At 41.9% G+C, this 13,645-nt stretch overlaps 1 protein-coding gene across 4 annotated transcripts in view; it reads right to left on the bottom strand.

The window, feature by feature from the left end:
- Positions 1-13,645, bottom strand: part of ARHGAP6 (Rho GTPase activating protein 6) — a 479,589-nt gene that overhangs the window by 189,468 nt on the left and 276,476 nt on the right. The window contains exon 1 of one of the 4 annotated variants that reach the window (XM_075914924.1): positions 12,237-12,867. The exons of the other annotated variants lie outside the window; for them this stretch is intronic. The gene's annotated coding sequence lies outside the window, so the exon portion shown is untranslated. Of the gene's footprint in view, positions 1-12,236; positions 12,868-13,645 lie in introns of those variants that run through there. 4 annotated transcript variants of the gene reach the window in all.

The following is a 13,645-nucleotide window of genomic DNA, read 5'->3' as shown; positions in this document are numbered from 1 at the left end:
GAAAAACAAGTAACCTCTGAGTTCTTTCAATTGTAAGTAACCTTTGGTACTATTTGTAAGAGTAGTAAGTATATTTTCATGCAAAATTGTGATTTTTAAGTTGTACCCATTATTGATGAGTCATACATTGTTTAACAGTAGAATAGTTTGCAAGTTATTATTATTATTACTCTTTGTTCCTCCTAAGTGAAAGAAAATAAAATACTTGGTAATATTTTCCCAATAAGCAAAGAGAAGATTTCATCTCCTATAATTCACTGACAACCACACAAAATACAAATAGCAACATTTCCTTCTCAAGAAATGCATTAGTTCTTTATGCTACTTTTCCCAACTCTTCAACATTGTTGCTAGATTTTTAAAGGTATCAAGAACATAAAGAACCAAGTGTTTTTCAAATGAATTATAAAACAATCATGTCTTTATCGTAACTAAGTGCCCTGAGGGACTATTAAGAAGATTTTAAGAAAACAAGTTTCTGAGATGTTCAAAATGATAGCATCATCTTCTTTTTTTTCCCTTAAGTATTCCTGTAACACAAGAAAATGCCTTGATTTTCTGATGAGGAAGCAAAGAGAAGCCTCAAGCCCCTCCCAAGCAGTGCAGGCATGTCCTTTTGGGTGCCCAGTGTAGTCAAGGAAGTAAATCACTTGGCAGGGGCTAGACTGGCGGGGGCAAGAGGTGCGGACAGAGACAAATCAGGGACAGGACAGGCCCCTCCTCTGTCCCCCGAGTCCCTTGAATCCAGCTAGGCTGAGCCTGCCTGCCCACACCTGGTGCATCAGCACAGTAGTAGGGAATGAATGCCACTGGCCGCATTGAGGTGGGAGATCACCTTTCAGCCCTCCCTCAAATACACAGGCTGGCCCAGCCCTTGTGCTGTCAGGTTCAGGTGTGACCTGCAGGGAGACTTTCCACCTCCGGGTAGCCAGTCACCTCTGTTCTCCACTGGCATGCTGGAGTTTCCACATTTATTTATTGATAAATAAAATTTGCAATTCTTTTTTGGAGGGGGAGAATTCTTCACTGTCAAAGTCAAGTCTCTTGGTTTCTTATCAATATGCTCCTGAACAGGCTCTGCTAAAAGGGGCTTCCCACAGGCTGGTGACTCTGGCCTGTCCTTTCCCCCAAAATGAGAGTTTCAAATTGCAGAGGGAAGAGTAACTAAGCAGGTATAGGTATTTACTAGGTGAGGTACAGGTAGAAGTTAAAGCAATAATGTAATGAGCCTATTGGCCTCAAGGCCTGTAAGACAATTAGTTTAGCTAAACTAATTAAGGTATGAGGCCCAAAGGCTTTAGCATAAGTAGCTAACCAAGGCTGTGTCCAGACTCCATGCCTCCGTCGACGGAGGCATGTAGATTAGCCAGATCGGAAGAGGGAAATGAAGCCGCGATTAAAATAATCGCGGCTTCATTTAAATTTAAATGGCTGCCCCGATCTGCCGATCAGCTGTTTGTCGGCAGATCGGGAGAGTCTGGACGCGATGCCCCGACAAAGAAGCCTTTCTTCATCGACACAGGTAAGCCTCGTGAAACCAGGTTTACCTGTGTCGATGAAGAAAGGCTTCTTTGTCGGGGCATCGCGTCCAGACTCTCCCGATCTGCCGACAAACAGCTGATCGGCAGATCGGGGCAGCCATTTAAATTTAAATGAAGCCGCGATTATTTTAATCGCGGCTTCATTTCCCTCTTCCGATCTGGCTAATCTACATGCCTCCGTCGACGGAGGCATGGAGTCTGGACACAGCCCAAGAGTAACCCTAGATCATAAGATGATATAAGATAGAATGCTGTAGTGACTACACTGCTGGTAGGTAATCACAAGATACTAGTTTCTACCAGCTTGGGAAATTTTTTAGTTAGGGACAATAAATGTTTGACCACAAGAATGGTATGGTAATGAATTGACAGGTATGCTAATAAGCTTGATGTAAACGGATTAATAACACATGGGAGAAGGGAATCCCAGTATTAATAGGTAATTACATATGGAAAAGGGTCTAAAACCTCTACTGAATATACATTAGGCATAGAGGCATCAGCCTAATGTTTTCAGGGCCATCCTTAGGATTTATGGGACCTACACAGTACTATTACACTGGTGCCCATATAACCAATGGCAGCCATGAAGGAGGACGATTTTTTAGAAATGCGATTTTATAATCTTCAGTAACTCAATAATGAAATATTTTAAAACAAGTTTTAAACTAAGGTCCTATAGACTAATGTAGAAAATTCAGAAACTGACAGGGGTAACAAATGCCTGTTAGATGGCTTCATTACCACTTGAAGGGGTCTTTCCCAGGTTCTGCTAATAGCTCTGGAAGGCCTTTTCCCTTTTAAGTTAATTAGATTCTTTCAGGGGGAAGCAGAGTCACAAAACAGGGATAGGAAGAGACAGCTGGGTGGACATTAAGGGCTCATCTAGACTACGTGGAAGTTTTGAAAGAGGATATGTAAATTCCTGCGGAATTTGCATATCTTCTTCCAATCTCACTCTCCTCATTTTTTGAGGAAAGGCGGCTTTTCGATAAAAGGGAGGGTTGCCAAAAAATACATGTCTTGATTACTTTCACTTTTGAAGCTCTGCTTTCTAAAGTGAGATTGGAAGAAGATATGCAAATTCCCACAGAATTTCCATATCCTCTTTCGAATCTTCCATGTAGTCTAGATGAGCCCTTAGAATCAGTGGTGCCCCTAATCTTTGGGTGTCCTATACAACTGCTTATTTTGCCTATGGGTAAGGACAGCTCTGACAAGCTATATCCCAGGCTATGTGATTTGGAAGGAATAGAGGTAGCTCTTGGAAGATGCCAGGATGATGAGGACCCCTGGTGACAGCAAGGGGAAAGTCGAGGAAGGTGAGAACTAATATTTCAGGTGGTTTTGCAAGGAATGCTGTAAGTATATGGATGCTCAGCTCATTCTTTATTGGTGGGTTAGAGTTAATAAAAGTACTTTTATAAATACAGTGTGATTTCATAAATGTGAGTGTTGCAACTGTGCACGCTGAAGCCCCCAACTTAACAGTGATGTTGATAACACTCTGCCTAATCTTGGGACAAGAATCTACCAAATATCAGGGTGCTAATTAGGGAAACTAAATCAGCAATGTAATCAGTATACAATCAATAAACTAGGCAAGCCCAAAATTAAAAAAAAAAATGTAGCGCAATGGGGCTCATTCGTTCTTGCTAGTAACTACATAAAGGACCTATAAAATAGATAAATAGCCCACTTCTTCAGATGACTGGAGTGTTGGATGACCAGATGTGCCCATGAAAGCTCATGATGCCATCTACATATTTTGTTAGTCTTTAAAGTGCTACCAGACTATCTGTTGGTTTTTAAGTTTATCCTGTACAGACTAATTTGGCTACCCCTCTGAAGCTTTTGAAAATAGATTAAGTTACTCTGCTTCCCAACACATCTCTGCAACTACAAATGAAGTCAGTGAAAATGATTGCCTTGTCAGTTTTTGAAGAATAGCACTGGAGCCATCTTCAGCAAAAGACACAGTAACTAGACAATGTTTAAACTATGATGGATTGTCTGACATACAGCGAACCAGCAACATCAGTAAAAGGATGACTTGGAACTTGATCCAGTTCCCTTTAAAATCAGCAGTCTCCCTTTTACCTCAGAAAAGCCATACCGGGTCAAATGAATGATTCATCTAGAACAATATCCTATTTCTGACAGTGGCCAGCACCAGGTGCTTCTAAGTGAATGAACAGAAAAGATCAATTTAGAGTGTTCCATCTCGTCATCCAGTGCCAACGTTTACCTTCTATCAATTAGTCCTGCAATTAAATTCCTCACCACCTTAACTAATAGGTATGAAGGAACAGATCTTTCATAACCTTATGTAATTCTTTTTTGACTCCAGTTGTACTTTTAGCCCTTACAACTCCACAGGCTGAGTGCAGTATAAAAAAGTACTTCCTTTTCTCTGTTTTAAACCTGCTGTCTATTAATATCATTATGTCAAGGGATAAATAACACGTTTCTATTTACCTTCTCCACACCATTCATTGTACTCTGGTTAGCCCTAGTGGTATTTTTTGGTGTTTTTTTAAAAATCTGAGGTATCGGTGTAGTTTGAGCTGCTACTATACTTCTAAACAGACATTTGCCATAGGGATGCAAGCAACTAATCGACTAGTCAGCTATCTGATAAGCAAAACCTTATCAGACCATCAACACACTAGTCGACTAGTCGCTTCCCCCCTTGTTGCCTCTATCAGAAAGAGGCAGCAAGGGAGGGCAGGAAGAGGAGAGGATGCTGGGGGGAGCCAATCCAGCTCCAGCTCCAGCTCTAGCATAGGGGTGCAGCAATGGTGTTCCACATTTGAAATTCGCAAGAGTCCCTGCTGGAGCTCTTGTACATTTCAAATCGGAAGTGCCACATAGAGGCCTGGGGCTAGCACATGACTCAGAATCCCTCGCTGGCCCCGGGCTCTTTGTGGCGCTTCCGCTTTGAAATGTACAAGAGTGCCAGTGGGGACTCTTGCACATTTCAAAGGTGGAATGCCACCGCTGCACCTCTGTCCTCTCCTATCCTGCACCCCTGCCCCCCGCCCACCCAGAGTCCACCACTAGCCCCAGGCTCCATGTACATTTCAAGGATTGAAACACCGCAAGAGCCCGTGCTGCGGCTCTTGTACATTTCAAAGGCGGAACACCAGGTAGCACTCCCACCTTTGAAATGTAGCAATAGCCGGGCGGGCTCTTGCTACATTTGAAAGTGGAAGAGCCCTTATCAACTAATCAAATAGTCGATGGAAATTCCATCAACTATTATATTGATTTAATCTAATTTTAACATCCCTAATATGCAGTTTGCAGAGATTTTACCCTTGTGACTGTTCCTTTCCATTTAATTACCTTCCTCATTTTCTGCACTTTGCCTTCTTTAAGTTAAATGTTACTGTGGTGGGTTTCTTTGGCATTTTATTCTTACAAGGATGTTAAATGTATTATGGTTGCTATTATGAAGAGGTTCACCTATATTCACCTCTTGGCCCAGATTCTGTGCACTAAAGACTAAATCAACAACTGCCTTCACCCTTGTGGGTTTCAGGACAAGTTGCTCCAAGAGCAGACATATATGGTGTCAAGATATTTTATTTCTGTGCCAATTCCTGAGGTGACCTATGCACAGTCAGTATAAAGATAGCTGAATTTCCTCATCATTATTCAATTTTATGGCTTTCAGAATTTCACAGTCACTTTCCTGACTAGGTGGTGAGTAGTATATCCCTACCTCTATACTCCTATTGTTTAAGCATGAAATTTCTATCCATAGAGATTCTACCATTTAATTCATTTTAGATTTTTACTGTGTTTGACTCTATACCTTCTTTCACCTATAAACCACACCAACACAACCTTCTGTATCATTTCTATATATTTTGTATCAGATCAGAACCTTATAATGCAGAGAACACTGGTATCAGTAGAGCTATGAAATATGTGTTAAATAATCCACATATAACAAGGGAAATGCTTGAAAAATTTTTTGAATAAATTATACTTGTGGCCAGATTTGAACTCAATGACTCATTCACTACTGGTGAAGTCAACATAGGCCAAATCATTTGCTGTTTCAGAGCGGGTAGGCTGAGGAGGAAAAGAAGGCACCATTTGGAATTTTACTTTTGGAGTATGAATATCATTGTGATGAGGTGTCAACCCCACATAAACCCTGACTGGATTTAGGGGGTCAGGTAGGCCCATCAACTGTCTCCAGGCTGCACCTGGATGAGCAGTCAGGGAGCAAGGAGAATTGATTAGATATGAAGCTCAACTGGAGAGGAACAAGAAACACCTGTAGAAAGCGCAGTAGAAGGGAGATGCAGAAAGAAAGAAGTTGCAGTCACTCATTACCAGGACAAGAGAAGATAATGTAGGAAATAGCCCAGGGTTACAGCTGTAAGATTTAGGACTGCAAACCCTGACTGCTTTTTGTAGGTAGTGCTCTCTCCTTGGGTTCCCTGAGCTGGAACACAGTATAGAAGATGGGCCTGGGTTCCCCTACCAGCCACTGGGAAAGTGGCACTTTTAAGGTGCAACAAAAGGAAAGAGGCAAGTGGGTCCTGTGAGACTTTGACACATGCGCCCCCATATAAGAGAGAAATTACAGTGAATTGGCCAGAGGGCCAAGCCACAAAGTGGGAGCAGGTGAGTTCCAAAACAGCAAAACAGAGACAGAGTGAGTAACTGCAGGAGGGGGCATCAGACTGGCAGAGCTAATCCCCAGATGCAGCCAGAAGAAGGCACTCCAGCAGTGAGTACAGAATCCCATGATAATCATGCTTCTTGAAATCCATGGAACACAATGCCTAAAGGAATAAAGGTTATGTTTAACTGGCTAACTGATTAAACAGGGAGAGTAGCCGGTAGAGCAACTTCCCCTCATCCTGCCATGGGTGGGGGCTGCTCCGGCTGGGCTGAAGCGTGCCTGCCCACGGCAGGCGGAGGGCTGCTCCAAGCCCTAACTAGTTAACCCATAACTGTTAACCACTAACATCTCTAGAATAAAGCCCTTCATATCATATGTAGAATTAAGAAATGCCATTGTTTTATAACATGGTGTGTTGTTCCAGGGCTTGATTTTACAAAATATTCTGCAAGGTACCCTGTGCTGAATCCTCAGACTGGTAAAGTATTAAATACAAGCTTATTGTTCTGTATCAAAGCCACATGTTGTACACAAATGATGCTGGAATCTCGCAGATTCAATCTAGTTACTCAATTTTTAAACCAAGAGCTTGCTATATTGTTGCCTACTATACTGTCAAATGTCACAACTAATCATGCAAATGATCGGCCTGCTGGAAGGAAAGCTAGTCACTGAAATGCAGGAGGGATTAGAAAGACAGGCTTATAAAGCACTTGGGAAAAAATTCAGTGCATGAAAAGCAACAACCAAACTTCTCGGTTTGTTCAGTAGCTCAGACAGTTTCACTGCTACAAAATATCTGTGAGGTAAGACAGCATTCTGTGTAATGACAGGCAAATGATCATTATACTATGCTACTCAGTTCTGTTACCAAATCATATAAACTGAAATCTAAATAGCCTTAATTATTACTTTCATTAATAATTTATGGAAGCCTGTAAAACACATTCAGGTCTTTCTTTAAGGGTGAGTCCACACTGATCATTTCTTTGTGATAACTAAAGTTATTTCGAAATAACAATGCGAGCATCTACACAGCCATTCCAATTTTTCAAAATAATTTTGAAATACAGGCAGTCCCCGGGTTACATGGATCCGACTTACATCAGATCCCTACTTACAAACGGGGTGAGGCAACTCCGCACTAGCTGCTTCCCCCCAGCAGACCAGGGAGACACGAAGCTAGCGCCCTCCCCCCCCCCAAGCAGACCAGGGAGACATGGAGCGGCTTCTCTCAGCAGATACCTCAGCTTGAGAATAAAGGACTGAGGGAAGTGAGGTGTGGGAGAATAAAACTGAGCTCTGGAGAAATGTTTGGCTAGAGTTTCCCCTACAATATGTACCAGTTCCGACTTACATACAAATTCAACTTAAGAACAAACCTACAGTCCCTATCTTGTATGTAACCCGGGGACTGCCTGTAATGGACGGCTTATTTCAAAATCTGTAAACCTCATTCTACGAGGAATAACGCTTATTCTGAAATAGTTATTTCAAAATAAGGCATGTGTAGACACTACGCTGCTGCTGTTTCAAAATAGCACTTCACCATGGCTGTTCTAAATTATTCCTCCCCAGTGCCTTCTGGGGCTCTAAATTGAGAAAGCACATCTACACTAGGGAAGCCTGCCACAGACTAATTTTGATGTTTCCCTGCAGTGTAGACGTGCCATATCAAAATAAGCTATTTCAGAATAACTATTCCAAACAGTGTAGACGTACTCAAAGTGACCACCTCCCCAGTCATGCACAATGCAAATATACTACTGCTACCAGAACCTATTTTGAGGCAAAGACACTATAATATGTCTCAATCTTTATGGCTGCTCTGCCCCCTTTTTCTGTTCTCCATTCCCCTTTGGTGCCTCTTGCATTACTCCATTTGTATATTTAATGATTTATCCAGCACCAATAGCCTTGGCAATTAGTTATACTGCTTATATCACCTTAAAAGGACTTGTTTACATTTCTGTTTTTCCCCTGTGCTCACTATGTCAAGGATGTAAGAAGCCAGCATTTCTTCCCCACCTATTTTTTAAATGTGAATGATACAATAGTCCACATGCTGCTTTTTCTCTGTCAGATTTTATTATATTATTTGAAGTTGTGAAATGGAATATGAATTTCAGTAAAACACGGAATGTGAATTATTCCATAATTTTCACTTAAAAGGAGTCAGGGGGAGGAGAGGAGAGGATTTGCTGGCTCCTTACAAACTTGAGATATTCTGTAGACACACACAAAAAATTAAACAAGTCCTTTTAAGGTTGCATAGCTTCTGTCTTAAAAAAAAAAACCCAACAAAATCCTGGATGGATTTGCTAAACTGAATTGCTAGTACTCTCCAGCACTCCTCTCCATACTGTACTCAACACCCCCATGCATGGGGACAGAAATGTTCCACTGATTCCTCAGCTAACGTACAAGGGGCAGCTCTCTGGCTGATTGACATTCCCTCAACTCACCAGGACCCCTAAAACAAAATAAATGTGCCTTGAAACTATGATTTAAAAAACAAAAAAAAAAGGAAAAGACTGTGACCTGGATTAATTACAGCAACGAAGGAAGACTATTTTCAATCCGTTTTCTTTTTGGTGCCAGTGACTCTCAAAGTAAATTGACTGCTAAACAATAGTCAATCTAACACCTGGATTGCCATCATATATAATATATGTTGCACCTCTATAAACCAGTGTTCCAGGATCAGAGAATCCCAGCCCAATGGGGGAGGGGGGAAAAGGGTTAGGGTTAAGGGTGCATGATGCAAGGAGGGAGGGTGTGAGCCCAAAGTGTGGCTCAGCTAGGCTGCAGGGGGATAGGGAGAGCAGGGTTGGCTAGTGCATGGCCCAGCTGGGCTGTGGAGGGGGAAATAGGAAGCCCAGAGCACAGGACCCATCTCTGCTGGTGATGTTCACAAGCATGTAACAAAATGGCTGGAGCCAGGACTACAGACGGGGCAGGCAGGGGAATGGGTGGGGGTGGGGACAAAGAGGGCAATTTCCCCTGGTCCCATCAATTTAAAGGGATCCGTGGCTACTGCTGCAGTGGCCAGAACCCTGGGCCCTTTAAATCGTTGCTGAAACACTGGGTGTTTGGGAGGGGCCAGCACTATGGTCCGAAAAGCAATGAGGACTGGCTGCCCTGCCCCCACCCCTTCCACCCAAGGCCCCTCCCCTTCTGATGCAAGGAGCCAGGCCTTCCCCAAACCTTGTCTGGGGGCCTGAAGACACTAGCTCCCCTGGCTGAAGGTAAAATACAGTCCCTATTTTTCCTTCCTTGACACATTTTTTCTCCATGGATACAGAAGTCTTTACTTTCATGGGGTTCCCATTGTTTCAAAGAGAACACAGCATTCAGACTATTTACACAGTACAAAGCCTCTGCATTGTCTATAAATATATCACATTTCCTGAAATATTTCAATGCCAGAACAATAATTAGGTATATGCTCTATTTCACAGTTTATAAGCACTTCCCAGTATATGGTTGCTTTTTAAATGAAATTTTCAAAAATTACCTCTTTCCAGTATCGATCCCCTGCTCATATATGGTCTCATTGCATATAATAGATAGAAAGGATTTGCATTATAATACCCAAGAAAAGATAAACTGGACTTCAATCTGAATTACCGTGGACTCAAAAATAAATAAAATACATTGCATTATATTCTAGCACAGCTGGCAGAATGGCAGTGTTCTTGTAGTCTGTGGAATTATGCATTAGGCTATCATTAAAGTACAAGACCAAAAAAGCAACTAATGCTCTGAAAATGAGAAGTAGTCTTTCAATTTGACAAAGTAACACATATCTAGTGAGTGCAGCAGAGCACAAACATGCAACTAATTCACTCTTCCTTTTGGCAGGTGTCATCTGGCATTCTGCTGGAAGGTAGAAAAAATGATGAAGAAAAATGCACAAAAGATATGTTCCTTACAAAGAGTATACTGCTGATTATTTTGTATATTTTACTCAGAGAGGTGATGATGACATCTTGCAACAAAGAATATTATGACTTCAGGAGAGAAACAAACAGGAGAGATGAACTCAAACTTAGAAAAAAAAAAGCAAATTGAAAGAGCCAGACGAATACCTAGAAACCATCTACTTCAAGACAGACCCAAGAAAACCAACAATAGAACACCACTTGTCATCACCTACAACCCCCAACTTAAACCTGTCCAACACATTATCAATAAACTACAGCCTATATTGGAACAGGATACCATACTCAAAGAGGCTCTGGGAGACAGACCCATAGTCTCCTATAGACAACCACCTAACCTCAAGATGATTCTTACCAACCACCACAGGACATACCACACTAATACCAACCCTGGTACCTTCCCTTGCAACAAACCCCGTTGCCAGCTTTGTCCACATATTCATTCTGCAGATACCATTATTGGACCTAACCAAGTGAGTTATAAGATCAAGAACACATATTCCTGCGCATCCAGAAATATAATCTATGCTATCATGTGCCGAAAGTGTCCGTCTGCTATGTACATTGGACAAACATCTCAGACACTTTGCCAAAGGATTAATGCCCACAAAACAGATATCAGACAAGATCACAAAGAGAAAACAGTTTCTTGCCACTTTAACCAGAAAGGATACTCTCTCAATGACTTAACCACCTGCATTCTGCTACAAAGACCTTTTACATCTGCACTTGAAAGGGAATCCTCTGAACTGTCATTCATGTTAAAATTCGATACTTTCCAACAAGGACTTAAACATTTGAACTATCTCACCCATTACCAAGATAGTTTCCCCAATTATCACCTCTAATACCATTAACTCACAAACATCCCACTCTCCCTACCTCTAATATCATCAATTCACAGACACTTACCTTCCTTCCTCCCCCCCCCCCCCCCCCCGCCGCATCCCCCTTCTGTTCTGCAATATGATTTGTCCTTTTCATATTTGTTCATTTTTTTAAATTGTATCCTTTGGTATATATGGCTGTGACCACTTTCTTCCACTATTTGATCTGAGGAAGTGGGTCTGGCCCACGAAAGCTCATCATCTAATAAACCATCTTGTTAGTCTTTAAAGTGCTACATTGTCCTGCATTTTGACATTTTTAAGTATTTGCAAATCTTTACAATGTTTTTCTGAAGTTTGAGGATGAAATTCTGGTACTATTGAAGCCAATGGCAAAACTTCCAATAACATCAGTGGAGCTACAATTTCATCTCAAATCCTCACCAACTCCAGTAGGTGTGAGCCCCATTTTAGAGACATGGAAACTGATATAAATATTTGGACCAGAATTTTCTAAAGTGTTCACTGCTTCTGGTGCCTCCATCTTTAGCCACACAACTTCAGACACATTGGTCCTGATATGCAGATGTCCTGAGTGCCCACAGTTATAAGTAGGATTGGCAGATGGTTTCAACAAAAATACCAGACACACTTGACAATACGTCTGTCTGTCTGTGAGAGAGAGAGAGAGCGAGCGCCTGTGGGACGAGAGACTGACATCATCGGTGTCCTCATTCTACCTTCACCCGCCTCCATCTCCATCCTCATGCTGTGGCCAGCATGGGCTGTCCCTTCTGGGCATGGGAGGCTCCAGCTCCAGCTCCAGCTCCAGCTCCAGCTCCAGCTCCCACTTCATGTCCAGAGTGGAGCAGCCAGGAAGGAGCTTCTGGTGCTGGGTCCCTTCTGCCATCCGAATCCAACCCCCCTCTCCCTCAGGCCTTGCCAGATCCTCTCCACAAAGCAAGCCACCCCTCTCAACCCTCTCACCCCTTCTGCAGAGACTGCAAACCCCCATCCCGCTCCTATCCCCTCCCCCTGGCCAGACACATACCCTCAGTTTGCTCCTGTCCCCTTCCCCCAGCCAAAAGTAAAATGTAAAAGTAAAAGTAAAAGCTGCATAGTTCTCCATAAAGCTCATGGTACAATCTACCAAACTCTCCATCAGAAAACTGACACACAGCTAATCTGTACATCAGTACATGAACTAATCTGATCTAATAGGTATTCTGCTATTTAAGACAGACACATTTACAGATGGGTAAGTTGTTTACAGACTCACTTAATCCTGATTTGAATGGAACCAGCATTTAAGAAGTGTTCTTCTCTTTTGTAGTTCAACTAACGTAGTTTCAAGCAATCTCTGTACAGTCACATTTATTAACACTTTGCATGAGTCATTGTTTCAAAATAGCTCATGATGTACTTACAATATTGTATCCAGAAATCATGTTGGCACTTATTTTCTTTGCACATTTTGCTAAGTGGTACTAAAACTTTTAATGCCCACGGAAACAAGGGCAGAGACACAGAATACAAATAATCTGAGCAATAAGGTGTACATTGATATGGCCCTGTTTTCCTGTTTGCATTCATTAAAAGCATAGAACTATATTAAATGGAATGTCATACTTGAGTTTTTACATGAAACTTATCCCCTTTGTTAATATACAGCACTATTACTGTACTGTATAATAGTGATATTTTTATGTCTTAATATCAGATGTATATGTTAAAGGGAAACTCAATTTATATCTTTAATGACTTTTAAAATTAATCCATTTACTGATAGAGCCCTCTTTAATAATTACAGAAATGTGGACTGGAGAAGGGACCTCAACAGGGGTGAGTGTTCGGAAGAAGGTATGCAAATTACGCTCGCATTTCCATATCTTCTTCCGATTCTATTTCCAGAAGAGACTTTTCCAATATTTGGCCTGTCTACATGGGGGCAAATGTTGGGAAAAAAAACCTCTTTCAGAAGACCCCTTATTTCTCATAAAACTAGGTATACAGGGAACTTCCGAAAGAGCAGTTTTTTTCTGACATTTGCCCCCCATGTAGACAGGCCAAATATAGGAAAAGCATCTTCCGGAAATAGAATTGGAAGAAGATATTCAAATCCAAGAGCAATTTGCATACCTTCTTCTGGAAAAAAATCCCACCGTGTAGCCGTACCCTTAGTTGAGTCTCTTGCACTGAGGCAGGTCTATTATGACCATTCCTGACAAGTATTTGTCTAACCTGCTCTTAAATACCTCCAGGCTACGTCTACACTGGCAAGATTTTGCGCAAATACTTTTAATGGAAGAGTTTTTCCGTTAAAAGTATTTGTGCAAGAGAGTGTCTACACTGGCATGTGCTTTTGCGCAAGAGATGTGCTTTTGCGCAAAAGCATCCGTGCCAGCGTAGACGCTCTCTTGCACAAGAAAGCTCCGATGGCCATTTTAGCCATTGGGCTTTCTTGTGCAAGAAATTAACGTTGCCTGTCTACACTGGCCTCTTGCGCAAGAATACTTACATAAAGAGGGCTTATCCGTGAGCGGGAGCATCAGAGTATTTGCGCAAGAAGCACTTATTTTGTACAATATGTCAGTGTTCTTGCGCAAATACTTGCGGCCAGTGTAGACAGGCGGCAAGATGTAGACACAGCCCCAGTGATGAAGATTGTACCACAACCCTGGGTTATTT

The sequence above is a fragment of the Pelodiscus sinensis genome, chromosome 1 (assembly GCF_049634645.1).
Source record: "Pelodiscus sinensis isolate JC-2024 chromosome 1, ASM4963464v1, whole genome shotgun sequence".
NCBI lineage: Eukaryota > Metazoa > Chordata > Testudines > Trionychidae > Pelodiscus > Pelodiscus sinensis.
This window is presented reverse-complemented; position numbering and strand designations above follow the sequence as displayed.